This window comes from Triticum urartu, chromosome 1A, assembly GCF_056163025.1.
Source record: "Triticum urartu cultivar PI428250 chromosome 1A, HENAU_Tu73, whole genome shotgun sequence".
Lineage (NCBI taxonomy): Eukaryota > Viridiplantae > Streptophyta > Magnoliopsida > Poales > Poaceae > Triticum > Triticum urartu.
The window spans coordinates 51,680,895-51,708,302 of NC_141873.1; the positions used below are offsets into that span (position 1 = coordinate 51,680,895).

The 27,408-nt window shown below is 41.7% G+C and overlaps 1 pseudogene; it reads right to left on the reverse strand.

The window, feature by feature from the left end:
- Positions 1-15,486: 15,486 nt before the first annotated feature.
- On the reverse strand, positions 15,487-16,677 carry LOC125545880 (LOB domain-containing protein 11 pseudogene; annotated as a pseudogene).
- Positions 16,678-27,408: the final 10,731 nt, after the last annotated feature.

The window sequence follows — 27,408 nt, forward strand, 5'->3', positions numbered from 1 at the left end:
AACTTCGAAAAAAAAAATTTTGCACGAAAAAAACGTGTTTTCTTTTTCTTTTCCTTTTGCGGAAGTCACGGTTTTTCTTCCGCGAGAGGCACGGTTGTGCTTTAGCAAGAGTCACGGCCGTGCCTTTCGGAAATGAAAAAAAAACGCGTTTTTTGTTTTTCTTTCTTCGCGAGAGTCACGGTTTTGCTTCCGCGAGAGGCACGGTTGTACTTTCGCGAGAGTCATGGCCGTGCCTCTCGGAAAGGGAAAAACAAAACACGTTTTTTCTTTTTTTTTTCTTTCGGGAGAGTCACGGTTTTGCTTCCGCGAGAGGCACGGTTGTGCTTTTGCGAAAGTCACGGCCGTGCCTTTCGGAAAGGGAAAAAAATACGCGTTTTCTGTTTTTTCTTTCGCGAGAGTCACAGTTTTGCTTTTGCGAGAGGCACGGTTGTTCTTTCGCGAGAGTCACGCACGTGCCTCTCGGAAACGGAAAAAAAACGCGTTTTCTGTTTTTTTGCTTCCACGAGAGTCACGGTTTTGCTTCCACGAGAGGTACGGTTGTGATTTCGCGAGAGGCACGGACGTGCCTCTTTCGAAAAGAGAAAAAAACCATGCTTCCGGTCCGGGCCTAGACCCCCACCTAATTTACATCTGTATTTTTACATACATTGTACAAGTATACAACATATACAACACTATGTGACTGTACAAGTATACATATTTACGTTTTCTGTACGCTCTAACGGGCCTAGACCCCCACCTAATGTGGGGGCAAGAGGACGCGTCGAAGGCCGCCATATAAACTGGCGCATTCTGTGGCAGGCTAGCGATGCGGTACAAAGCCGACCAATCTACTTTTCCTAGGGGATCCGATCAATCTACTTCTGTACAAGTTCTCAAAAAAATAATATTTCTACTTCTGTACCGGCGTCACCTCAACAACAAAAAATCTACTACTGGCGTTTCAGGTGCCCAAACTCCTCAACAAAAAATCATCCGGGAGCTCCTCCTATTGGGCGCTTCAGGTGCCCAAACTCCTCCCTGGCGCGGGCGCTCACGCGCGCGTAAACTGAGCCGGCCGAGGTCGCCTCATTCGGCTCGTTTGTACGACCTAGGTTGACCGGTCCACTGTTTACATTGAAAGAGAAAAAAAAGAAAAAAAATCCGGAAAAATCTAAAAAATTCGTGAATTCAAATTCTTCATGAATTTTGAAAGAAAGGTTCACAAACTTCCAAAAAGTTAATGAATTTGAAAAAAAGGTTCATTCATTTTTGAAAAAAATTGGCCAAATTTGGGGAAAAGGTTCATTAAATTTTTAAAAGGGTCACCAATTTTGAAAAATTTCATAATGTTTCAAAAAAGTTCATCAACCTTCAAAAATAATTCACTGATCTAAGAAATAGTTCACGAATTTGAAAAAGAGATCATTAATTTTGGATTTTTTACCAATTTTAAAGAGAAAATCACAAATTTAATACAAAATCATCATTTTTGAAATAATTATGAATTCAAAAAAATGTGCATTTAAGAAAGAAAAAAGGAAACAAAAAAGGAAAAAAAAAGAGAAAAATAGAAACCAAACAAGAAACAGCGTGTTTTTTCTGTGTTGTATTTCAAGTGTAAAACCAGTTGGTTAGTGATACGTCTCTACTGTATCTATATTTTTTGATTATTCCATGCTGTTTTATTATCAATCTTGAATGTTTTATAATCATTTTATAGTCATTTTATCTTATTTTTTGGTACTAACCTATTGACATAGTGCCAAGTGCTAGTTGCTGTTTTTTTTTCATTTTTTTACATCGCAGAAAATCAATATCAGACGAAGTCCAAATGTCACGAAACTTTACGAAGATTTTTTATGGACCAGAAGGAAAGCAATGGGCCCTGGTTAGACCTGGGGGGTGCCCCGAGGGGGGCGCGCCCTGGTGGGTTGTGCCCACCTCGGGTGCCCCCCGGACCGCCTCTTTGCTCTATAAATACCCCAAAATACCAGAACCCTAGGGGAGTCGACGAAATATTCATCCAACCGCCATAGAGTCCAGAACTACCAGATCCAATCTAGACACCATCTCGGATGGGGTTCACCACCTCCATTGGTGCATCTCTGATGATGCGTGAATAGTTCTTTGTAGACCTTCGGGTCCGTAGTTAGTAGGTAGATGGCTTCATCTCTCTCTCTCTTGATTCTCAATATAATGGTCTCTTGAAGATCCATATGATGTAACTCTTTTGTGGTGTGTTTGTTAGGATCGATAAACTTCGAGTTTATGATCAGATCTATGTTTTTATATCCATGAAAGTATTTGAGTTTTTTTGATCTCTTTTATGCATGATCTCTTATAGCCTCGTATTTCTTCTCCGATATTTAAGTTTTGTTTGGCCAAGTTGATATATTTATCTTGCAATGGGAAGAGGTACCCGGTAGTGTGTTTGATCTTACGATGCTTGATCCCAGTGACAGAAAGGGAATCGACATGTATATATCGTTGCTACTAAGGATAAAAAGACGAGATCTATATCTACCGTCATATAGATAAAAGGATATTGTCTACATCATGTCATCATTCTTATTGCATTACTCCATTTTTCCATGAACTTAATACACTAGATCCATGCTGGGTAGCGGTCGATGTGTGGAGTAATAGTAGTACATGCAGGCAGGAGTCGGTCTATTAATCTTGGACGTGATGCCTATGTAATGATCATTGCCTGGATATCGTCATAATTATTTGAAGTTCTGTCAGTTGCCAAACAGTAATTTGTTTACTCATCGATTGCTATTTTTCTCGAGAGAAGCCACTAGTGAAACCTATGGCCCCTGGATCTTCTTTCTCATATATTTGCCTTGCGATCTACTTTTCCTTTGCATTTTTATTCAGATATATTAAACTAAAAATTCAAAAATACCTTTCTGTAATTTATTTTATTTGGCGTTTGATCTATCAATATTTACAACTTTGTCTTCCGTCACACGCAATTTCTGGCTCCATACCCCGGAAGGGATTGACAACCCTTTAATACGTCGGCTTGCGAGGTGTTGTTGTTTGTGTGCAGGTGTTGTTTACGTTGTGTTGTTTGGTTCTCCTACTGGTTCGATACCTTGGTTTTATAACTGAGGGAAATACCTACCGTCATTGTGCTACATCATCCCTCCCTTTCCAGGAAAATACCGACGTAGTTCCAGCTACCATCAGTTAGTGTCGTCGTTCTGAATCCTGAAGGTGTGTGACTCTAATCCTGTGAGAAAAAGTTTTTTTCAGCTTAAAATTGGTAAAATAAAAGTTAAATGGGTCGGCCCAGCTTGAAAGGCTTCAGGTGCCTATTTGCAAAATTAATAGTAACGGACGCTTGAAGCGCCAAATAGGAAGCACCCTATCATCCAGCGGTGTGGACCATGAAAAAAAACGATAAAGTGTAGTTGCGCGGGCTAAGCTCACTGCAAAACAGAAAGTACGGCGGGCCATCTAGGAATAACCGCGTGAGCTATATATCTCGCTTATGGCTTTCCATAAATGGCGCCCGTTACAGGCATCAGCCCAAACGGGCACACACCCCTCCCGACTTCATGGGCTGGCCCATTTTTACCTTTCTTATTCGTTTTCTGTCAAAAACAGAAGTGAGGCGGGAAGATTCGACCTTGACACCTCTTTCTTTTGCCATTAAGACAATAATCACTTGTACTAGTTCATCGTTTGTGACAACTTCCAACGTTTTCGCCCTCTTATGCTTTATTCAGTTCGCGGAAGCAGGTTTTTTTTGTTTTTGATTCTTCTGGTCTGGTTTTTCTTTGGTTTTTTATTTCCTTTTTTACTTTATTTTTATTGTTTATTTAAAAAAATGAACCTTTTTCTCAATCTTGATGAATTTTTTTCATTTTCCGTGAACTTTTCTCGAAATTGATGAACTTCTTTTTCAAATCGAATGAACTTTTTCTAATTTGATGAGCTATTTTCAAAATTGATGAACTTATTTTCAAATATTTAACTATTTTGAAATTCTATGAACTTTTTTTCAAATTCAATGGCCTTTTTTATAATACGATGACCTTTTTTGAAAATTGGGGAACTTTTTTCAAAATCAATAATTTTTTTGTTCAATTTCGTGAACTCTTTTGAAGTTTTTGAGCATTATTTTCAAAATACCTGAAAATTTTGAATTCAAGATCTTATTGTTTTTTGTGATTTTTCTCTCTTTTTTTAAGAAAAGGTCAACTATTTAGCACCGTGATTGGTTAAACTGCGCTTGAGCGGGGGAAGGGGGAACCAAGAGCTTACCTTACATGGACCGGCCCAGCGGTGCGCCCGTTGCTCAAATAGCGCTGAGGGTTCCCGTACTCTCTACAGCACTCGGCCGGGCCATTTCTTAGCGCTCGCTCAGTGCTTTCGCTGTGTTTTGCTGGTGCATTCCTTTTCCGTTCTTTTTAGTTGTTCTTCCTTTTTTTTGTTTCTTCACGGGGTTTCATTGGTTTTTGGCTTTTCCTTTGTTTTCAACGTTTATTCACTTTCGTCTGGGTTTTACTTTGGTTTTTATTATGTGGCTTTTTCTATTTTTATTGGTTTCTCTTTTCTATTTTATTTTCTACAGTTCTCTTTGTTTTCATCCGTATTCTTATTTTTTTCATTGGGTTTTTCTTTCTTGATTTTGTTTCTTTTCTCATGGATTTTCACGGTTTTCTTTTGATATTTTGGTTTTCTTCATTTTTGTAGTGTTTCTTTTGCTCCTTTCTTTCCATTTCTTTACTTTTTCACCTCTTTTTATTTTCATTTTTTCTTTATCATATATCTACATTTTTCATGCATATTTATACATTTTACTTAAATATTAGGAACACTATTTTATACTCCCTCCGTTCCTTGATATAAGGTGTATAGATTTTTGAGAAAAAGTTCAAAATATAAAGTGTATTGCGTTGCACCACTCATTTGGATAACTTTTTAAGGGATTTGATTACATTTCCTTACATAGGGCAAACTCCTCTATTTTCTCATGTCAATTAGTCAGGTGTAGTCTTGCCCAAAACTTGTCAATTTTTCCCTCCATGTGCATTCTTTAATTTCCGTGCCAAAAACTATACACCCTATATTTAGGAATGGAGGGAGTACATGCTTGACTTTTCCTAAATACATGATTAGCATTTAAAAAAATTGGAAGTTGTACATTTTCAGCACATATCACATTTTGAAATACATGATAGAAAATTTTTATATTTACAATTAACATTTTGCAAAATTTATGCCTATTTTTTAATACACATTCTACATATTCAACACATCAGAAATAATTTATTACATGTTTAACATTTTGAAATATATGATTATCATTTTTTTTCAAAAAAAAGAGATTTGGTTAAAAAATCATACTCATTGTACCTCTTTCATATATATTAGGGACATTTTTTAAGGGTTAACATTTTTCAAAATATATCATTAACATATTTTTGATATATGATCAACATTTTGAAAACATTGTGTTTTTATTTTATAAAAACTTAATGCACATTCTACATTTTGGGTATATACCAGAAATATTTTTTATACACGTTTAACATTTTTCCAATAGATGATTAATTTTTTTTCAAATGGTTGAAGAACATTTTTAAATACATGATCAACTTTTTCATATACATTTTATTTTTATGTACATTTTTGAATGCATGAGAAATATTGTTTCTATGCTCATTTAAAATTTTGAAATGCTAGATTAACATTTTTCAAATGTTTCAATAAAGTATTTTTTATCATATATATTTAGAGTATCTGGAAGTAAGCGAAAACTGAAAACAAAAAAGTGAAAAAAATAGAAATAAAAGTGAGGTTGTGGCCTGCCGCGAGCTGGGCCATCGAGTCTCATGCTCTGACATGCTAGGGTTGCCCTACGTCCTGCGTCAAGGGAGACATAGGCACGCTCCTTAATACGAGGGTGACTAATTAAGAGGCATCCCTTGCGAGAGCCCTGCAAGGGTCACTTTTGGTGGGATGAGAGTGCTTCACCTTACGCGTTCTTAGTCTCGTGCTGGGCGCTCCCTCAGGATTTTGTTTTTTATGCATTTTCGGCGTTTAGATGGTTTTTTTTCGTGTTTTTCGGTTTTCCCTGGATTTTGGAGAGAATTTTAAAAAAAAATCCGCGCAAAAATACTTGTTTTTTTGCTTGCACAAGAGCAACAAATTTCCTTCTTACTAAGGCATAGATTTGTTTCAGTGAGAGGCATGTGCCTTTCAAGGGGAAAAACGCGTTTTCTTGTGTATTTCTTCTTTTACAAGAGGCACATATTTACTTTTGTGGAGGCATAGTTTGGTGCCGCGAGAGGCACGGATGTACCTTTCAGAAAGGGGAAATACATGTTTTTCATCAACGAGAGCCAAATTTTGTTTCCGCAAAAGGCACATATTTGCTTTCACGAGAGGCACAGCTATGCCTCTCGGAAAAGAAAATGAATACATTTTTTGGCTTCCACAAGAGGATGAGATTTGCTTCTAATGGAGGCATGGATTTACTTCCGTGAGAGCACAGTTGTGCTTTTCGAAAAGAGAATAAAAGTGAAAAAAGTGTTTCTGGCTATGAGTTTTTTCTGCTATTTTTTCCAGGTTTTTTCCTGGAAAAAAGTTCATCGTAACCTATTAACATCAGGTCTAGTTTTGGAAATCTCGTTGCAAGGAATCCAACGATGAAAATGCACCTTAGAAGGTGGAGGAGTGACTGTTACAAGGGATGCCCCTTAATTAGTTTTTTTAACTCGCTAAGCTTAATTTATGTCAGACCAACGTTCATAGGTATAAAAAGAAGATCATCGAGTTGTCCAAACCAAACATGACATCCAAACCCAATTGATAGAGCAAGGTGCGAGCCTCGGTATTTGAGCTCCTGAACTCGTTGACTATGTTACAGGAAGAAAAAACAGTAGAATGCTCTATTATTTCACGAATTATTGCTCCATACTCCATTGACGATCCATGCTTCACTCCGTCCACCACTATCTTGGTAGTTTGAAGTCACATGAATCTTTTGCACATAAAGATAATCCGCCAAAGACAGGGCCTCCGTGATTGCCATTGCCTCAAGAATTTCTGGGTCTGAAATATTTTTGAAAGTAATGCAAGATGCGTAAAAGAAAACACCTTCTGAATCTTGACTTATTGCAACAACAACTCCATAGCCCCTTAATTAGTTTTTTTAGGGATTGCTCCTTAATTGGTTTTTAAGGCAAACTCCGACGCTTTTTATTGAACCGTCACAATGTATATAGGGACAAAAGAAAGACCGCCTAAAAAAGGTCCCCCAACCACCGCTCCTTCTCCGTGCATCCTCTACGGGAACGAGATCCCCCAACTCTGGCACTCGCAGCTTCCCTTGTCTCTTCGAGCCTCTGGTAACCAAATAGACCGAACCAAAATATTCCATCTATACGGCTTCTTTCATCACTTTGGGTAGAGACGTGTTCGGTTCTCGTTTAATGAATCCCTTACCTAGAAACCGAATGAACCAAACAAAAAAACCGTATTACCCGAATGCCCACCCAAAGTGTTCCTCCATCTTTTTATCTATCAGTTTCATTGGTTTTATTTTATTTGTTCTTTTCCTGCTAATATTTTTTTATTTTCTCCAAGTTATTTTGTGAAAAAGAAGTCAGCCTTTTTATATGCTATGAAAACTTTCTATAACTGCATGAAAAATGTTTACTTTTTTATGAACATTTTAGTATATTTTTGTATACGGATAATTTTCTTTCTTTCTTTCCCTTCTTTATCTTCTCTTTTTTCCATTTTAAAAATGCATTGATATTTTTCAAATACACGTTGAATATTTTACAAACACATGTTAAACATTTTTTAGATGCACGCTGATCATTTTTTGAATATGTGTTGACCATTTTTTAACACACATTGAATATTTTGTTTTTGCATGTTGAAAGTTTTCAAATACAAGTTGAAGTTTTCCTGAATACATGCTGAAACATTTGTCAAATGCATGGTGAATTTTCTTTGAACACACAGGGAACAATTTTTAAACACAACTTGTTTTCTACTTAAAATAGTGAAAAAATCGAAATACACAGTTTTTTAAAAATTATTTAAACATTTTCCTGACACACCATGGAAGTTTTTTAATGCACAATAATCATTTTTAAACACATGATGAACATTTTTCTAAATACAAAGTGAACATTTTTTAATTCATGATGAACATATTTTTTCAGTATATGAATTTATTTTAAATACATGATAAACATGTTTTTCTCACACAATGGACCTTTCTTGAGCACCTAATGAACATTCTTTAAAACACTTTTAGAAATTATGGGAACATTCTTCTAAAATGTTCCAAATCTATTTTAATAGACCATTTTAGAAGATAAAAGAAAAAAGGAAGAGAAAAAGAAGAAGAAGAAAACATTAAGTAATGTACATGTGTACTCCTGTGGCGACGCGCGTTTTGAACTGCACCGGGCCTGGCCCATTTAAGGGAGGTGCTGAGGTGATGCATGCTTCTATCTCGCTAAATGCGAGGTGTAGCACTGCCCGAAACTACATGCCTTTGTGGCCTCTCTCAACCCCTAGTTGCCGCCGCCAAGTTTCTCCCCTACGTCGCTGCATCGATCCTCGATCTTCTCTTCCGTGTTTGGTGGCCTTGTTGGTGGCAAGAGGAGTAGGGACCAGTTCATTCATTCCGTTTTCCTAGCGACATGGATGAGGTGGTGGCGGCAGTGGCGTGTTGTAAAAAGGTCTCTCCGGTCACTCTCTACCTTGATGACGTCCAAACCGGCGCTGACGAAGGGCTTGGGAGGGTCTGTGTCTCCAGATTTGTTGGCTCTCTTCAGATATTGGCAATTGGTGTGTCATTAAAGGAGCGCAATTGGATGACCATTGGTGTGATGACTTCAACATCTCTTTCTGTGTTGCTCTGCGGGATAGTCCGGTGTCTCCACCCCTCTAGACTAGTGTTGATGGATTGCAAGCCTTTTTGTATGGGGTGATACTCCAACCAATGCTTCTTCAATGACTTCTAAATCTCGTCTCAAGGGGTGAGTGGTTATTGTAGTTTTAAACCTACTATGGCAAAGACGTTTGGAGGTCTCTCTTTTCTCTATTGTTGGTCTAGTGCAATTTTCAATCTTTAACGGACGATGTACAATGGAAGGAAAGAAGGCCAGTATGTTTTGCAATGTAATTTTATTTTGTACTGATTGGTTTGTGTCAGTGTTTTAAATAGCGGGCTATGAAAAATAGCGGCGAGCCTCAAAATCAGCTATAGCGGGCTATTTGTGAAGGCGACGATTTAGCGGCACCTTGTGTCTGTGTTCATATGTCTTTTTTTTTTGAATTTTCACTAGGGGGAGTTTTCCCCACCTGAATTTTCATATATGGGGGCCGAAATGCCTAGGTAAACAGCATGCACAGGTACATTTTTACGGGGAGGAGCGAGAGAGGGATCGAGCGGGGGGGGGGGGGGGGGGGGGGGGGGAGCCAGGCTACATGCATCAGGAATTTTCATATGTCTTTTTATTGCATTGCCTATTGTTTTCCTCGGATATAAGATGCCCTTTGGGTACCTCTTTAAAAAAAATATCTAGAGGCATTTATCCTCATCTTAGAATATTTTTTGTGAGGTGATCCCTCGTCTTAGATGAATGGAAGGCCATATTAAAAGGCAATGGGATTAACGGATCACGAGTCTTCTACACGCCCCTTAGAAAATGAGATTATTCAGATTACAAGTTCTTGCTCCCCTAAAAAAAATTAATGTTCTAGCTAAAAGAAAATTAAATTCAGTGGGAAAGCATCATGGCACAGATTTGGTTCTTGCTCCCCTCCATAAGGTTCTAGAATGCCTATGATTAGGCCCTCACTTTACCACGCGCCAACCAAACATGCCTGCAAGTGAGAATGCAATGACTCGGGTAGCAGAAGAAAGTACATTCAGCTGACTATTGTCATGTAGAAAGAGACTTCCCCAGGACCCAACTAAACCAGATGATTCTAGGCAGAGACACACATTTGCTCTGAACGAAGGATGAGACAGGAGCTAGAAAGTAGCAGCTTGCTAGTTCAGGAATTGTGGGGTGGGGGCAAGACTCTTTGATTCTTTCCCCAGTTCAGACACATTTGGGTTCGATCTTGTGCTGGAACCTCACGTTGACCCATGATGAGCGCTGGCTTGTCCTCTAAAAATTCCTCTGCGAGCTAAGTGGCTGGTGATGTTCAGATTTCAGACAGGAAACCATCGGGAATTTTGGCGAAGAACTTTGACTAAAAGCAGTAGTACCTTTCCATGCCTGTGGCATCTAGCTCATCAGCCGGTTAGGCAAATGCTGAAGAAATCGTCTTGGTGGCGGTGTAGCATAGCAGGACATTTCGGGATGAGCAAGAACGTCTGGTTGTTTACGGTGCAGCTTTCAGCTGTTTTGACAATCCGGACAATAATCTGTTGCCGTAAATATGTCAGGTCCGACACACCAGTTCTTTCAAACCTTTTACCATAGGGTTCATGTGCCGAACAATTTTTTAACATATTTCCTATTACCGTCTCAACAATGCACATATATGCACATGTGGCGCATGAAATTCTTGTTCGGATTATTTTGTCACGGGACCTACTGTTTGATGAAGTGTGAAAACCATGCACTGTGTTGCTCAAATGTAATATAGGGTAGCGAATTAAAATTTAATGTGTTGCTGGAATAGCTCAGATGGCTAGAGCGTGTGGCTGTTAACCACAAGGTCGGAGGTTCGAGCCCTCCTTCTAGCGTTTTTTAAATTTTTTCGAACTTAATTCTCTTCTACCTCAGATTTTGGAGGTTGAAGCTTTCATTATAAAAGCTTCTAGCATTACTTTTTTATTTTCAAATTTTTTTTCCCTTCTAGCTAAGATTTTGGAGGTTGAAGCTTTCATTATAAAAGCTACTAAAATATGGATTATATTGTATTCAACTTAATTTTTCAGTGGTACCTTTTTAAGTTAGGTTCCCACTGTGAATAGTACGACTTCCTTCAACCGGTTTTTTTATTTTAAAAATTTATTCCCTTCCAGAGCTTTTGAAATAGTTTTTGGAGGTTGAAGCTTGACTATAAAAGCTTCTAGCATTACTTTTTTATTTTCAAATTTTATTCCCTTCTAGCTAAGATTTTGGAGGTTGAAGCTTTCATTATAAAAGCTACTAAAATATGGATTATATTGTATTCAACTTAATTTTTCAGTGGTACCTTTTTAAGTTAGGTTCCCACTGTGAATAGTACGACTTCCTTCAACCGGTTTTTTAATTTTAAAAATTTATTCCCTTCCAGAGCTTTTGAAATAGTTTTTGGAGGTTGAAGCTTGACTATAAAAGCTTCTAGCATTACTTTTTTATTTTCAAATTTTATTCCCTTCTAGCTAAGATTTTGGAGGTTGAAGCTTTCATTATAAAAGCTACTAAAATATGGATTATATTGTATTCAACTTAATTTTTCAGTGGTACCTTTTTAAGTTAGGTTCCCACTGTGAATAGTACGACTTCCTTCAACCGGTTTTTTAATTTTAAAAATTTATTCCCTTCCAGAGCTTTTGAAATAGTTTTTGGAGGTTGAAGCTTGACTATAAATTTAGCCACTAAAATGTGGATTATCTTGCATTCAAATCAATTTTTCAGTGGTATCTTTCTAAGTTAGGTTCACACTGTGATTAGTACGCCCTCCTTCTAGCGTTACATTTTTATTTTCAAATTTTATTCTCTTCTAGCTTAGTTTTTGGAGGTTTAAGCTTTGACTATAAAAGCTACTAAAATATGAGTGGGATTATATTGTACTCAAATTAATTTTCAGTGGTACCTTTTTAAGTTAGGTTCGCACTGTGATTAGTACGCTCCCTCTAGTGGGGTTTTAACTTTTATAATACCCCCCCCCCCCCCACCCCCTCTCCCCCCCTGACAAAGAAAAGAAGGAGCGCAAGTTTTTTGAGGTTCAAGTTTGACTATAAATTTAGCCACTAAATTGTGGATTATGTGTAATGAAAATTATATGACTACATTTTTATTCGAAATAATCTTCCAGTGGTTATTTTTTAAGTTAGGTTCAAGCTGTGATTAGTATGCTCCTTCTAGCGGGTTTTTAGTTTTTATAATTTTCCCCTCTGACCAAGAAAAGAAGGCGCACAAGTTTTTTGAGATTCAAGTTTGACTATTTTAGCCACTAAATCTGGGTTATATGTAACCAAAATTATATGATTGCATTCCTATCTGATAGAATTTTTCAATGGTCAAATATTTAAGTTAGGTTCGAGCTGTGATTGGTACGCTCCTTCTAGCGTTTTTTCCATAACTTTTCCCTCCAACTAAAAGAAGGCGCGCAAATTCGACTACAAATTTAGCCACTAAAATATGGGTTATATGTAATGAAAATTATACAATTACATTTGTATCCAAAAGAATTTTCTAATGCTAAAATTTTGAAGTTAGGTTCCATCTGTGATTGGCCGGTTTGAAGCTTGTGAGTGGACCTTATTGTGGGATGGCGGCAAGAGTTGGGTGGGCGCTAGGGGAGGGCAAAGGTCAGCGGTAGGGCGGGCAAGAGAGAAGTGAGAAAGAAAGGACCGAGGATAAAAGGAGTTTGTGGGTGGAGCTGTGTTGTTGGGCCTATGTGGCGACAATCTGGATGCCCCTAATCCTCACGGAGATGGTTGTCACACTGGTCGATTTGGTCAGCTCGTCGGAAGGCAATCCATGAGGGTATATTACAGAGCCCGCATGCTATCCATTCGTTCGTGACGAGCTATATTGCGGAGCTAGAGGCGTTGAGAAGGCCGGCTACAATCAGTTCAGCACCAAGTATGCCGGCTGCAAACTCACTACAACCTTGGAAGGCGCCTTCTGTTGGGTTTATAAAGATTCATGTAGATGGAGGTTTCTCTAGAACAGGTGATAGAGGTGCTGCAGCAGCTGTTTGCAAAGATAGCAGTAGAGTTTTTATGGGCTCCTCGGCACTTGTTGTGTCCGGAATTACTGATCCGGCTATCCTCGAAGCGTTGGCATGCCGGGAGGGACTTTCACTTGCACTTGATCTCGGGGCAGACAAAGTGATGATTGCGTGCGATTCTAAGGCAGTGGTCTCGGACATCAGGATGGGAACCGAAGGGAGGCACTCGGTTATTGTGAAGGAGATTGTATCGCGGGCAAGAGAGTTTGCTACATGTGATATCATTTTTGAAGGGAGATTATCGAATTGGGAAGCCCATAGTCTTGCTAAATTTTCTAGTTCTTTAGTTTCTAGTCGCCATGTGTGGCTGGGGATTCCCCACGATCCCCTCATTATTTCTGTAAACCTTGCTACTATCTAATAAAGTGTTGGTTTAGCGCTAAAAAAAATTGACATCATGTGGGGGATTCTTGACAGTCCAAACTGTTCAAGTCGGAATAGGAGAGACCGTTGGAGGCCTGGTTTTGTCCGGATTATCTGTTCCAGACAAATAGGGTAGAAGTAGGAGGACCCGATTAGAGATTTCCTTGGTTATTTGGTTCTTTCTTCAGTTCAGATACATTTGGTTTAAACCTCACGTTGACCCATGATAAGCGCTGGTTTGTTCTTTAAAAGTTCCTCTGTGAGGAGACACTGACCGGCCCCAGTTGACACCCTGGCTAAGTGGCTGGTGATGTTCAGACTTCAGACAGAAAACACTTTGGAAATTTGTGTGAAAAACTTTGACTAAGAGCAGCTCCTTTTCATGCCTGTGGCATCTAGACCATCAGCTGGTTTGGCAAATGGTAAGAAAATAGCCAATGTGTGCCGTGGAGATGTGGCTGAGCAGGGGATTTTGGCTAAAAGGGGCATTTAGTTGTTTACAGTACATCTTCAGCTGTTTTGACATTCCGCACAATATTCCAAGCCGCATACACATTATAGTACTAGCTAATTACTATTGTGTGGTTCTAAAATACAGTTGATCCCCACTAATTTCAGTTCTCTCATTATGCAACTATGCCAACTCATCATGTTACCATGCATGAAAAAAGACATATATTTAATGCAACCATGTCAACCATGCATAAAGAAGTTCCACCTTTAAAATGCACCATGCATGCTACTAAAATTGAATAAATATTTAACAACTATTACATAATTTATAAATTATATGTATTTTAGTTCCAGTTCTCACATTTATTTATTTTTTGCAAGAAAATTTCTGATTTATTCATCTTCAATCATGGCAGTACAATGAATATCAGAAATAATAAAATTACATCCAGATCCGTAGACCACCTAGCGACGACTACAAGCACTGAAGCGAGCCGAATCGCCCTTCCATCGCCGGAGTCAGGCACAATTAGTTCTCACATTTATAATCTAAATACTAATGTTTCATACAACAAAACTTCATTAAAATAAATGTAACTGATTCCCGCAGCAACGCACAGGGTGTCATCTCTAATTACTACGGTGTCAGGTCCAACTTCAGTTGTGCCAACCTTTTCCCAGATTCGTGAACCATTGAACGAATTTGGATTTGGTATATTTCTCTACCATCTCAACTATAGATATGCACACATCATGCATGAATTTGTTATTTAAAATACTAAACCATGCCTTTTATTTTGTTTTCGAGAGATGGGTGGGTGCACGAAATGTAGTGTTACAAATATGCATGCAAAGGGGACAACGCCGGAAACCGTAGAAAAAGCGTCCACACACACACAACTCAAAAATTGATTCTACTTGTATAGCTTAATTAGGCGGAGATCCTCATGAGTGATGGCCACCACATTTCAATAAACTAGTATACCCCCTTCGTAGTCGAAGCAACAAAGACAGGTAACCGAAATCAATGGGCAAGAGTTAATAGTAGATGTTTTTTCTCCAAGCCATTGTTGCTCTATAAGAGAACCGACTATGAAATCGTCCATATCACAAGCGGTTTCTTTTAACTCCTTTGCAGTACATTCACAATTGGCTACAATCTAGGCTCGTGGCATCTAACACTAACTAGATTAATAATGCATCGCTTACAAATGTTCGTTCAACCTTATATACCGCCAAATTGTTGCCTATGTCGTAAGCCCTAAGTCATGTCTTCCTTTCTCTCATCCTCACACTAACACTAACAATTACCATTTGCTCGGTCAACTCTCTCGGTCAAACTCAAAGACAGATTGATAATGAAGTTGTTTTTTTCTTTCGGAAAAGGATAGTGAAGACGGTTTGAGGAAAAGAACATAGAGAAATGCATCGAGCTTCCTCATCTCATTTTCTGCATACGAAGAAGTCAAGAGAAATAACATAGTTCTTCATCTATAGTACTTGTAATTTACTTTTTTAATTTGAATCAACGAATGCTACTTCTTGAGAAACTTCCATCATGTTGTTTGAACGGGAAAAAAAATCATGTTATTGTCTAATTTGTCTGGTTGTTTCGGGAGCAAATAAAGGGATGCCGATTCATTAAGTGCTCATAGAACAATATATCAAAATCAAGCTGATATCAAGTTCACCAGATAAAAAGCACTCCACATGACGTATATTAGACAAAACGAATAATTTCCATTCAAGCTAAGTTAATTTCTCTAATTCATAGTGAAATGGACAATCACTATTACATGGAGTTGTAGAGAACTAAATATACTCTTCTTGAAAATGACATGCATTTGTTCATGATAGAAATGCAATTTGACCTAACATCACACAAGAGAACCAACCACATCCTTCTTCACAACTGCAGAAGAAGGCAAGGATACAACTTTCGGTCTCGATTAGGACTTCTCATAACTTGTTGGAACTTCAACATGACGGAATTTTTTATTTTATGTACTAGTAGTATTTTTGCAACAAAACAAAACAAACTCGATCTTCCTCCATCTTGAAACTCCAACAAATTCATCAAGCAGGTCAACCCTTTGGTTAACCCAGTTAAGTAAAATGTAGCACTAGTAATTACACACGAATCATGCGTACGTAGTAGCAGTTGGCCAGTTGAGTAACTAGTGCATCATCCAGTGCGCGCCAGCTCGCGCGCGCTCATGTCCAGAGCGGCTCGTCGGCCCAGCCGACGTGCCCGGCCTGCATGATGCCGCCGCCGCCCGCCGCGCTGCCGTCGACGACGTAAAGCGCGTCCGCGTGCGCGGAGCCTACACCAGGCGGTGCGGCGAGCTGGGTCTGTGATCCGCCTCCGCCGGCGCAGTAGGCGTCCTGCGGAGGCGTGGCGGCGGCGGTGGCCACCTCGACGCAGAGCAGCGCGACGAGGTGCGCGTGGTGGGCGCGGGCGGCGGCGAGCTCGGCCTGCGCGCGCGCCAGCTGCGCCTTGAGGCCGTCGACCTGCCTCTGGAGCTGGCAGATGGCGCCGGCGCTGCCGTAGACGGGGTCCCGCGCGCGCGCCGCCGCCTCGTACACCATGCTGCTCACCGCGTCCGCGCGCTGCTCCTCGGGCAGGTCCTGCAGGAGCTTGATGATGTTGCTGGCGCCGAAGACGCGGTGCGCGGTGGCGAACTTGTGGGGGTCCGTGGGTGGGAAGTAGGGCGCCAGCACGCAGCGGTCCACGCACCGGCGGCGGAGGATCTTGCACGCCGCGCACGGGCTCATCACCACCGCCGCCCCCGTCGCCATTGCCGGCGGCGACGTCGGGGTCGGTGAGGAGTGCAACGGCGCCGTGTCGCCCGACGACTCCATGTTCGATCGGTTCGCGCGAGCTCGATTCACTTGGAGCTGAGCTGAGCTAGCTGGTTGCGGAATTCTGTCGCCGTTGGTGCGGTGTATATATAGGGTGTCGATCGGCGTGGGGAAGCTAGGAGTAGAAGCTAGGTGTAGTTGCGGAAAGTGCATTTGATGGCCGATCGAGCTGCACGGAGCCCTTTATTTTTTTTTCGTGGAAAATACATTTTCTACACTTCAAAAATAGTTATTTTACACAACTTAAAAAAAATCTGAGAAAGAATAGAAGCTAGGTGTACTTGTGGTTTTTAGGAGGGTCTGTATTAGGAGTTGTTGACAAAGTAATTTGCTATTTCTCGGTGGATTAGATTGAACATATTTGAGCTTTGCACATCTCTAAATAAATATTCCCTCTGTTGTGTAAAAAAACCATTTTGAGATGGAGGGAGTAGATAATTCTAATTTGGACCACCTATTAATAACGAGTAGACGGTTTGCACTAGATTTTGGAAAAACACGAGTTGGTAGTGTTTCTTTTGTGAAAAGGAGTAACAAAATTCACCGGAAGTACAAAGTACCTCAAACATACTAAAAAAAAACTCACATGAAGGGAAAATTTCACAAGTTTTGGGTGAGATTACACTTGACTAATTGACATGAGAAAATAAAGGAGTTTGCCTGATATAAGAAAATATACTCAAATCCCGAAAAAATATATCCAAACGAGTGGTGCAACGCAATACACCTTATATTTCGGGGTTTTTCTCAAAAATCTATACACCTTATATCAAGGAACGGAGGGAGAAATTTGACAACTTTGCACTTTATTTTTGTTCTATATTTTCAGAGAATTTTAAGATTCCTATTTACCACATAGCAAGTAAGACATCCTAGCTGATGGTAAATTCGACTACAAAAACATGGGACATATACAAGATGAATAGGGAGTTTTTTTTTTACTTTTTTTGTAGAAAACATAGACGCACACACCACACACCACACTGACGCACTCACACATGTAGTGAAGATCGGATCAGAATTGCGGAGCTTCAAGGTTGATAATTCATGTGCCTCGCTATTGAGGTGAACGTCATCTCCCACTAAAAAAATAATATGCATTAATGAGACAAAAAATGTCAAACCTGGAATTTGATCCCTAGTGGGCCTGAGTACCACCACCCTCCTATCCATCCAACCGCTGGTTGGTTCTCATATTTTTGACAATTTTGATGAACATTCGAACTAGTGGCCTTCATATATGCATCTCCATTTGGGTTAAAATTTATCATACAAGTGCATATGGTATCTTGAAGTTTGATATTTTTCCCTCTTCTTACCACATTCTAAGGTGTTGGAAGAAAAACCCCAATGTGTTTTATATTCAGTATCTATGTATATTGTTTGGTACTACAGTATTCATATTGACATTATATATGGGTTTCTTGCAATTGGCAGAAGTATAACCTAGTTGATTAATAGTTAGTATATTTTATGTACTTAAAACATGGGTATGTGACATCCTTCATGTGTATTTCCAAAAAAACATCACACTTCTTTCTTAAGTAACTAGTAGACGGCCCGTGCGTTGCCACGGGCTTTTAATTTATTTATTTTATTACATCTACGAATGCATGATAGATTTTTTTCTTGATTGCGCATATAATGTATATCATATTTCACATGTATAGAAAAAAATAGCTTGCAATAATTGGAAAATAATTGAATCCATGTCACCTGCCATGTAACTCGATGGTATATAAATAGAGAGCAATTATCCGATTAATTATATGTTACAAGCTAAGATCTGCTTGATGCGCTTAAAATGTTCCCATACAAGGTCAGAAACGTTGTCTTTAACTTCATTTGCATGGTGCTTCACCAAGTATAATAAAATTTTATTTCTGAGCTCATAAGCATCTTACACGAGCAATATATATATAATTAGTATAAAGATTTAGTCGAGTTAAAGTATACCTACAGTTTTTTTGTGCACATCTGCAGTCTATTTTTTTATCAATAGATCCCTCCCCCCCTCTCTCCCTCCCTCCCTCCCTCCCTCTCCCTCTCCCTCTCTCCCTCTCCCTCCCTCTCGGACACACACACACACACACACACACACACACACACACACACACACACACACACACACTCCTGTCTCTCTCTTTCCCTCTCCCACAACTCAAACCTTAATATTGTTTAGTGTTAACATTCAATGGCTACAGTAAATCCTAGAAGCTTAAACACTAAAGGAAAATCTTAACCTTTGCACGGGTTGAGACAACTTTTCTAACTTAATCCTGGCTCATTTACTCCACCATTCCGAAGCACATAAATTAATGGTCATACTCCCTACGACAATCAAAAATGACTTTATAGGGGAATGTTTTTAGTCCATTGCCAGAGTTGACAAGCGTCAATGTTTTTCTTGCCAACGGGCTTCCTTTGAACTGTAACCGGTTGTCGTTTCCTTGATCTTCATGTGTTTCATTCCACCCTTACCCAACAGGAAGACAAAGTCCCTATACGTCTCACTAAATAACCTTTGGAATTACCGCCACGACGCCATTGTGTGGTTTTAGATTGTCCAACTTAAACAAGGAAAGGAATCGAAAATGCTCCACCACTCTGTTAATTAGCCATCTCAAATTTTGCTGAAAGCCTGAAAAAACAAATGTTAGTGCATGACTCTAGTGTTGACGATTTTAGGAGGCATGCACCAGTACATTATTCACATCCACATATCTCATATGGTCGTTCCAAAATTATTACAGCACATCTCTTCTACGAGAAAAATAAAACACATGACAAGTTTACACGGCCACACGCCATGGTATACAGAATGCACGATTTCAGTTTTCTAAATCATTAAGGAAACATCCATGAAATGGAAAAATTCTGGTCTCATGGTTGAAAGTAAAAGCAGTACTTACTTTGAGTATATTTCTAAGGTTTTGCAGAAATAATGAATTCTTTTCCAGTGCAACTGCTGAAAGCATAATAAATGTGAACATATAGTAAAATATTGTAAAATAGGCATGAAAATACGTAAGCAAAGTATAACATGTTACCAGTCGCAAAGGACGGCTCCACAACCACTATCGGTTGTTCTGATGTAATATCCCGCGCAAATGCATTAACCCAGTTATGTCTGAAATTCGTGTGTTTCTGCATTCAACCAACTTTGAAACCAATGCATAAAACTGAGTGCATGAGGTGATTCAGCTGTGTCAGAAAGAAAAAAGTACCTTAACCAAGTCAACAGCTTGTGAAGAAAATTACACACATGAACAAATATATCTGGAGATATATGCCAGCAGTGGAAATATTGTACTTCCGGCTCTACGGCCAACCTATATTGAACTTCACATCAGTCATGCTCATATCATGCAAGCAAGAAAAAACATGAAAATCATCTAGATTCAGATAATTAGTCATATCCATTGAACCATAGATTCAGATAAGCAATGTCCGCACCTCCAAAACTGCCATATTCCCCTATATTGGACTTCAAAGTATTTCCCCATTTCTTATCAAGTAATATCAATCATTAAAGAACTATACAAATCGAAGGACACGAATCAAATAAATGGCAAAATAAATCAAACAAGATGACATTTGCAGTATCACTTGCACTTGCAAGGGCAGTTTATAACATATGGAAATTGTGTGTTTTACGAAGAGACGAAAAATTCACTGGTCCAAAGCTTAGGGACGAAGGGATCACAAGAGGTTGGATACGTTCGTTGCTTATATTGCCGATTGACCGTGACACGTATAGAGCTATGATGTTCAGGAGGACATAGAGAGGAGACATGCCCGTGACCTCCATCCGTCCACTCGCTGCCACCGTCGTCCTTCGTTACTGCTTCGCGCGGCCCCGGCCGCTGCTGCTAGCAGAAGGGGAGGCAGGGGAGAGGAGGAGTGGAGGACCAGGGGCGGCGACGGAAGCACGTCCTACCATTCATGCCCTGCATCCACTATAATTCATGTCAAGTCTTCACAAGGATCAAAGAACTCTTACGAAGAGAACTGAAGAAAAAGTATACCCACTTCTCATAAGTAGATCATGCTTGTTTACTAAGCACCATGCCGGCCGAAGATAACAGAAGATCAAGCATCAAAGACCAGCAACAAACCGATCGATATGAGGACCAGGCCGGACGGCCATCGGCATCACCTTGCTTCATCCATGGGGCAACCCCCATACACGTAATTGTTTATTGACAAAAATAAAACAATAGGAGCATTCTTTCTTGACAGGACCAGTGATATTCCTCTATCTGACCTTCACTTTTATCAGATTATGGATTTAAGTTCTTGTTATGGACGAATAATATGCACATGTTACTTGCTTCCAGTAGCTCTATCCTGAAGAATGTTCCTGACTAAGCTGAATGCACCAAACCAGCTGGCACAAAGGTCTCCATATTAGCAGAGTGAAAACCCATGCATTTGTCCCAAGACATTGGGACCAAACCTGCCTCGGAATTCCTTATAGCAAGCTAAATTTTCTATCTAACTGTAATTGGTTTTCTACATACAAATTCTTTAAAATATTTACACCATATCAATACATTAGAAATATTATCAAGATTTTGAATGCAGCAGACTTGATAACGTTTCTGTTAAATACATGCAAAATCGACTCTTTTAGAAGAAACAAGGCAAATTTGTTACTATATATGTGAACTCAGGAACTTTTGAGCATGGCCTAAATTAATGTCCAGTACAACCAACTCACCTAGAACTGCCCACACTGTACGATCAAATGAAGCAAATCATTTGATCCTTCACCATGTTTTACGATGTCAAGTACCCAAAGCTCATGTTCAATAGCATAGACAATGAATATTACGGCAAACCTCACCTGATCGAATCATCAAGCTGCAGGTCAGTAATACCATGCCGTGCAGTACCTAGAGCACCCTATCAGCCACTAATTAAGGTTGTGCCTTGGTACTTCCAAACCTGCCAATAAATACAAGACATGAACGGATGAAAATCGCTGACCCATGTGCTCACATGGCTGGAACATAATTCTTTGACCAACCTAACACTGCACCGCTCACTCTTGCCCTCTTTCTTGGGGCCTCGAGGGATAGTCTGATTCTCCTGGAAACCCTCTGACCTCTGCAACTGCACAACCGGAAGTCATGACGGCCCAGCTAGCTACGGTTAATACGAATAAGATACAAGGTTATTTCTGTAGTCCCACTACCATCAAGACTGGTGGACGCAGCCGATGAACTCACTGCAGTCGGCCTCCTATGCATGCGGAGGGCCGCAACGCAGCCACGAAACACCCATTCCTCCTGGAGCGAACGAGATTAGCAATGCAAGATTTTTGTTTAGGCACTACTAAGAGGGTGAGATTGGGCAAAGCGATGAGAAACCAATAAGAGCAGGGGGGTGCCTGGAGTGGCTGTCGCTAGGGAAAGATGGCGAAAACCAGCAGTGCACGCACGAAATACCAGGCGCATCCTTACGGACGTACCTGACGCCGGAGCCGGTGCTCTTGTCCTTGCAGCGCCGCACGACCTGCCCGTCACCCTCGTGGACGTAAACCTCCAGGTCCATCTCCCGCATCGGCAGGGCTTCACGCGCTCGTGGGGATCCTATCGTCTCATCGATCTGGACCGGAGGCAGCGCCGGGTGAGGATGGGCGGCAGGCTAACCCTAGCGCGCTGCGAGGTCGGGGTCATGGGTTTGTGCTTCCTGCGTGCGTCTGCTTTTTTTTTTTTGAGACTAAACACACTTTATTAATCATAAAAGTTCATAGGAATACAACGAATGTCTGGTGGGTTTATAAGCCATACATGACGCCCATAATCTAGGCCGAAAGCGTGTTTAGCGAGGCTATGTGCCTCGATGTTTGTCGATCTGCCCTCAAAGATGAAGTTGCATTGATCGAAGTCCGGTGCCGTCTCCTTGATCTCCTTAATAGTAGTAGCATATAATCCTCCTGTGCCTTCTTTGATGTCCCTGATCACGCCCTGGCAGTCCGAAGCAATAACAAGCCGGGGAAGATTCAAGTCCGATGCTAGAGCAAGCGCCTCACGACAGGCCAAGGCTTCTAGAGTTGTCGGATCCACCACTCCTGGGATCTTGATCACAGAGGCACCTAGGAATACACCCATGTCATCTCTGCATACGGCGCTGAACGTACCATCAAGGGTATTTCTCGCCGTTGCTCCATCAACTCTAATCTTCGCCACTCCCGGCGGCGGTGGTATCCATTTAGCCTGATCCTGGACCGGGTTTTGGGTCGCAGCTCCTCGAGTCACTTTGGGCTTGCATTCCTCGATCTCCTGAATGTACTTTGAAATGAAGCTATGCGTTGCCAACGGGCTCTGGAATACATTCTCATGCAGCGCCTGTCTCCTTGAGTGCCACAACGCCCACATGGTGACCGCGACCTGGATGAACTCAGTCGGCGACAGCATTTCCAATAGGGCAAACAACCACCTCTTCGCGTCCGGCTCTGTTGTGTTGTTCAGAGCTTCAACTAGCTCCGGATCTTGCAGCGCCCACACACAACGAGCGATTGTGCAGTGTAGTAGCGAGTGTTGCCATGAATCTTCTGCCCCGCACAAGCCACACCGTGTGCTTGTGGACATGTTTCGGTGATGAAGCAAATCTGCCGTGGGGATAGATTGCTGAGCAAGCCTCCATAAAAAGATCTTCACCTTGGGGGGTACATTAACTTTCCATAACTGCTCCCACGCCTTTGAATCCCTGTCAATATCTGAGGAGTTAGCTCGGCCTTCTAGCCATGCTTCTCTCCTCATCTTGGTGTTAACCAGCATGCGGTAAGCGGACCTTACAGAGAACACCCCATTCTTTTCATGGATCCAAGACCAGAAATCCTCAATGTGTCTCGTACATAAGGGTATTGACATAATCGCCTGTGCATCTGTTGGAAGAAAAATCTCTGAGATCGCTGTGCTGTCCCATTGTGCACCTGGCAATATTAGTTCGTTCACCCCCTGAGGTGGATTCGCTATTCTGCTCACTATCGGTCTCATATTAGCCGGACGTGGTAGCTAGTTTTGGTTCCAAATATGCGTGGTTAGGCCATCACCAATACGCCGGATTAGTCCCTGATTTAGCACTTCTCGTCCATCCATGATAGCTCGCCAGATTTGGGAGGGGGCCGAACCCAGCTCCACGCTTAAGAAATCCGTTGTAGGGTGGTACTTTGCTTTCAGGACTCGGGCGCTAAGGGATTGCGGATCCGTCAAAATTCTCCAGGCTTTTCTCGCTAGCAACGCTAGGTTGAAAAGCTCAATATCCCGAAATCCTAATCCGCCACAGAATTTTGGCATGGTCATAGTGCTCCATGAAACCCAGCTCGCCTTCCGTTTCCCTTCTTTGCTACCCCACCAAAACTCTCTAATGAGCGTGTTGATATGCTCACATAGGCCTCGTGGGAGCTTAAAACATGACATGGAGTAAACGGGAACCGCTTGTGCTACGGATTTAATCAGAACCTCTTTTCCTCCAGCAGACAATAGCTTTTCCATCCACCCCTTAACCTTGCTCCATACTCTGTCTTTAAGAAATTTGAAGGCTCCGTTTTTGCTCGCTCCCACATCGGTGGGCATGCCCAAATATCTATCAGAAAGAAATTCATTTGGAATATTCAAAATGTTTTTTACCTCCGTTTTCAGAGAATTCGGGGTGCCCTTACTGAAAAACATTGAAGACTTTGCTAAATTTATTCTCTGGCCTGAGGCATTACAATAACTATCCATCAAGGAAGACAACTCATTTGCTCCAGCTGAACTGGCTTTGACAAACAGCAGGCTATCATCTGCAAAAAGCAAGTGGCTTACCGGTGGTGCCGTCGGAGCCACTCGAATACCACTGAGGTGCGATGATTCATCTTGGGTTTTTAAGAGGCATGAAAGGCCCTACGCTGCGATCAAAAACAGGTATGGAGAAATAGGGTCTCCCTGACGGATCCCTTTGGATGGTGTGAATTCCTCAAGCTTGTTTCCATTGAATAGGACAGAAAATTTTATTGAAGTCACCATTCTCATGATTGAGGCTACCCAAGTAGGTGCAAATCTCATCTTGGTCATGATAGCCTCAAGGTAGTTCCACTCAACACGGTCATAGACCTTCATCATATCCAGTTTAACTGCACAATATCTATTCCGTTGAGCCTTGTTCCTTTTCATGAAATGCAGGCATTCATAGGCTGTGATGATATTATCCGTGATTAAGCGGCCAGGCACAAACGCAGACTGCTCCTCCGAGATGATGTCAGGCAATATCCGTTTCAATCTGTTGGATAACACCTTGGAGGCAATCTTATATAAAATGTTGCATAAGCTGATGGGTCTAAACTGTGTCAAGTCAGAGGGATCTTTTACCTTTGGTATTAGGACAAGGATCGTCTCATTAATAGCCTCCGGTCCTTCCTCTCCACGCAAAATGCGAAGCACTACTTCAGTTACCTCACCACCACACAGCTCCCAATGTCGCTGGAAAAAGTGCGCCGGGTATCCGTCCGGCCCCGGAGCCTTCGTAGGATACATTTGGAAGAGGGCAGTTTTCACCTCGTCCCCACTATACGGAGCGGTGAGTAGCAAGTTCATATCCGGGGTGACCTTGGAGGGAACTGCATCCAGCACCGTATCCATTCCTGTCGTACCCTCTGACGTGAATAAGTTTTTATAAAATTCATTTGTGATCGAGGCCATCTCAACCGGATCATCGGTTGACGTTCCATCCGCTCGCTGCAGGGTTTTGATAGTATTCTTCTGTCGACGCATACTTGCCCTTCGTTGAAAGAACTTGGTATTTCTGTCCCCTTCAGTGAGCCAGTCAACACGCGAGCGTTGACGTTGCGTTATTTCCGATAGAGCTCAACAAGATGATCAGAAATTTTTGTCTCTGCATGTGACGGCGTGATTCTCTGGGGGTCATTCTGCAAAGTAGCCAGCTCCCTCTTTAGTTTCTTTATTTCTTTTCCCACACAGCCTATCGTCGCCCCGCTCCACTGTCGCAGCGATGCCGACAGGTCGCCCAATTTTTTACTCAGTTGCATGACGCTTTGGCCAGCCGGAGAGCCACTCCACATTGCCTCCAAAGAAGGACCAAATTCCTCATGCCGTTCCCAGTACACTTCATACCTAAACAACTTTTGTTTAGCTTGTGATGGAGTAGGAGGTTCCAGCTGCAAACGTAACGGGCAATGGTCGGACGAGGTAGCAGTCTCATGAGACAGTTGGGCCTGAGGGAAAGCAGCCATCCAATCTGTATTTGAAAGTGCACGATCAAGACGTACTCTGCAATATCCTCCCCCTGCCGTTTTCTTTTCAAAAGTCCAAGGCTTGCCGTGGTATCCCAGATCAGCAAAGGCACAAACATCTACCACTTCGCGGAAAGCTTGAATTTGTGTGTGCCTTCTCTGTCCAGTCCCCATGTGTTCATGTGGGTTAAGAACCTCATTAAAATCACCTATGCAGAGCCATGGCAATGTGCTCGCGGACACAAGTGATTTAAGTAGATCCCATGTTTTATGTCTCTCACTCACCTGGGCTTCACCGTAAACGCATGTCAGCCTCCAATCACTATGGTTGGGCATAGACACTTTAGCATCCACATGATACTGAGAATAGCCGAAAACATCGAGATTTATTCCATTATCCAAAACAAACCGATTCCACCGCTGCGGCCTGAACTGCCAATAGCATAAGCATGATTAAAACCTAAGGTGCTAGCAAGATTTTCGACACGTGCTTTTGAGATCTGAGTTTCTACAATACATAGCACTGTCGGGGCAAATTGCTTCGCTAAGTCGCGAAGCTCTCGAATTGTCGCGGCTTTGCCCACACCACGACAATTCCAGCATAGGACATTCATTGTGCCTGGCGATCCTCCTCTCGGGAGGTCGCCGATTTTGCTTGGTTGAGTTTCTCAGAAGCTGCATTCTTTTTCGGGGCAGTCTTGTCAGGGTTGACTCGTGGCTGCTTCGGGTCCTGCTTGGAGGAAGGGCTGGCAGGGATCTCTGGAGGCGGTAGCGCTGGTGCTGTGAAAGACGATGGGAGAGCTAGCACGCCCCCTCCCTTAGGCTCTGACGTGCATTTCCTGCTTACATCAGCATCCTGCATGAGTTCGTCAGACTTGTTCACATAAGAGTTTTCCATATCAGGCTCACTTGGGGTGTCATGCTCCTGGGTACGGCCTGCTGATCGTCCTCCACGATGACCCCCGCGTCGTCCTCTACCTCGCCCCGCTCCCGGGCCTGTCCCAACACGCATATTCCAATCTGCTCTCAGATTTTTGAAGTGTAACGCGGACGGAGGGTGGATCCCATTACCATGCTCCTTATAGACATGACCAAGATGACCACAGACGGCGCACCAGTCGGGTAGCCGCTCGTATTTCACCCGATAGATCTGCCTCTTGCCATCGCGGATCATTGATACCACATTCTTCAGAGGTTTGTTTCAGTAAAGAGGACCTCGCCAACTCTTGCCGCCAGCGGCTCGACTAGGTGTGCATACAGGTCAGGCACATCGTGGATTTGGATCCATATATCCAGAGTGTCCAGCTTTACCTCAGCTAGTTTCGTGATCCCATCGTACGGCGCAATGATGACTGCATCTCCTCTGAAGTTCCACGGCCCCTCCTACATCACTCTTTCCCAATCACCGAGGAAGAAAAATTGCAATGTGTAGAGGTTGTCTTGAAGGGGTCGGAACTTCACATCGTGAGCTAGATCCCAAGCTGCCCTCATGTTTTTGAAAAACCAGTATTGGCTGTAGGGTTTGTCAATATGAACCCTAGCCACCGCCATCCACCTGATTG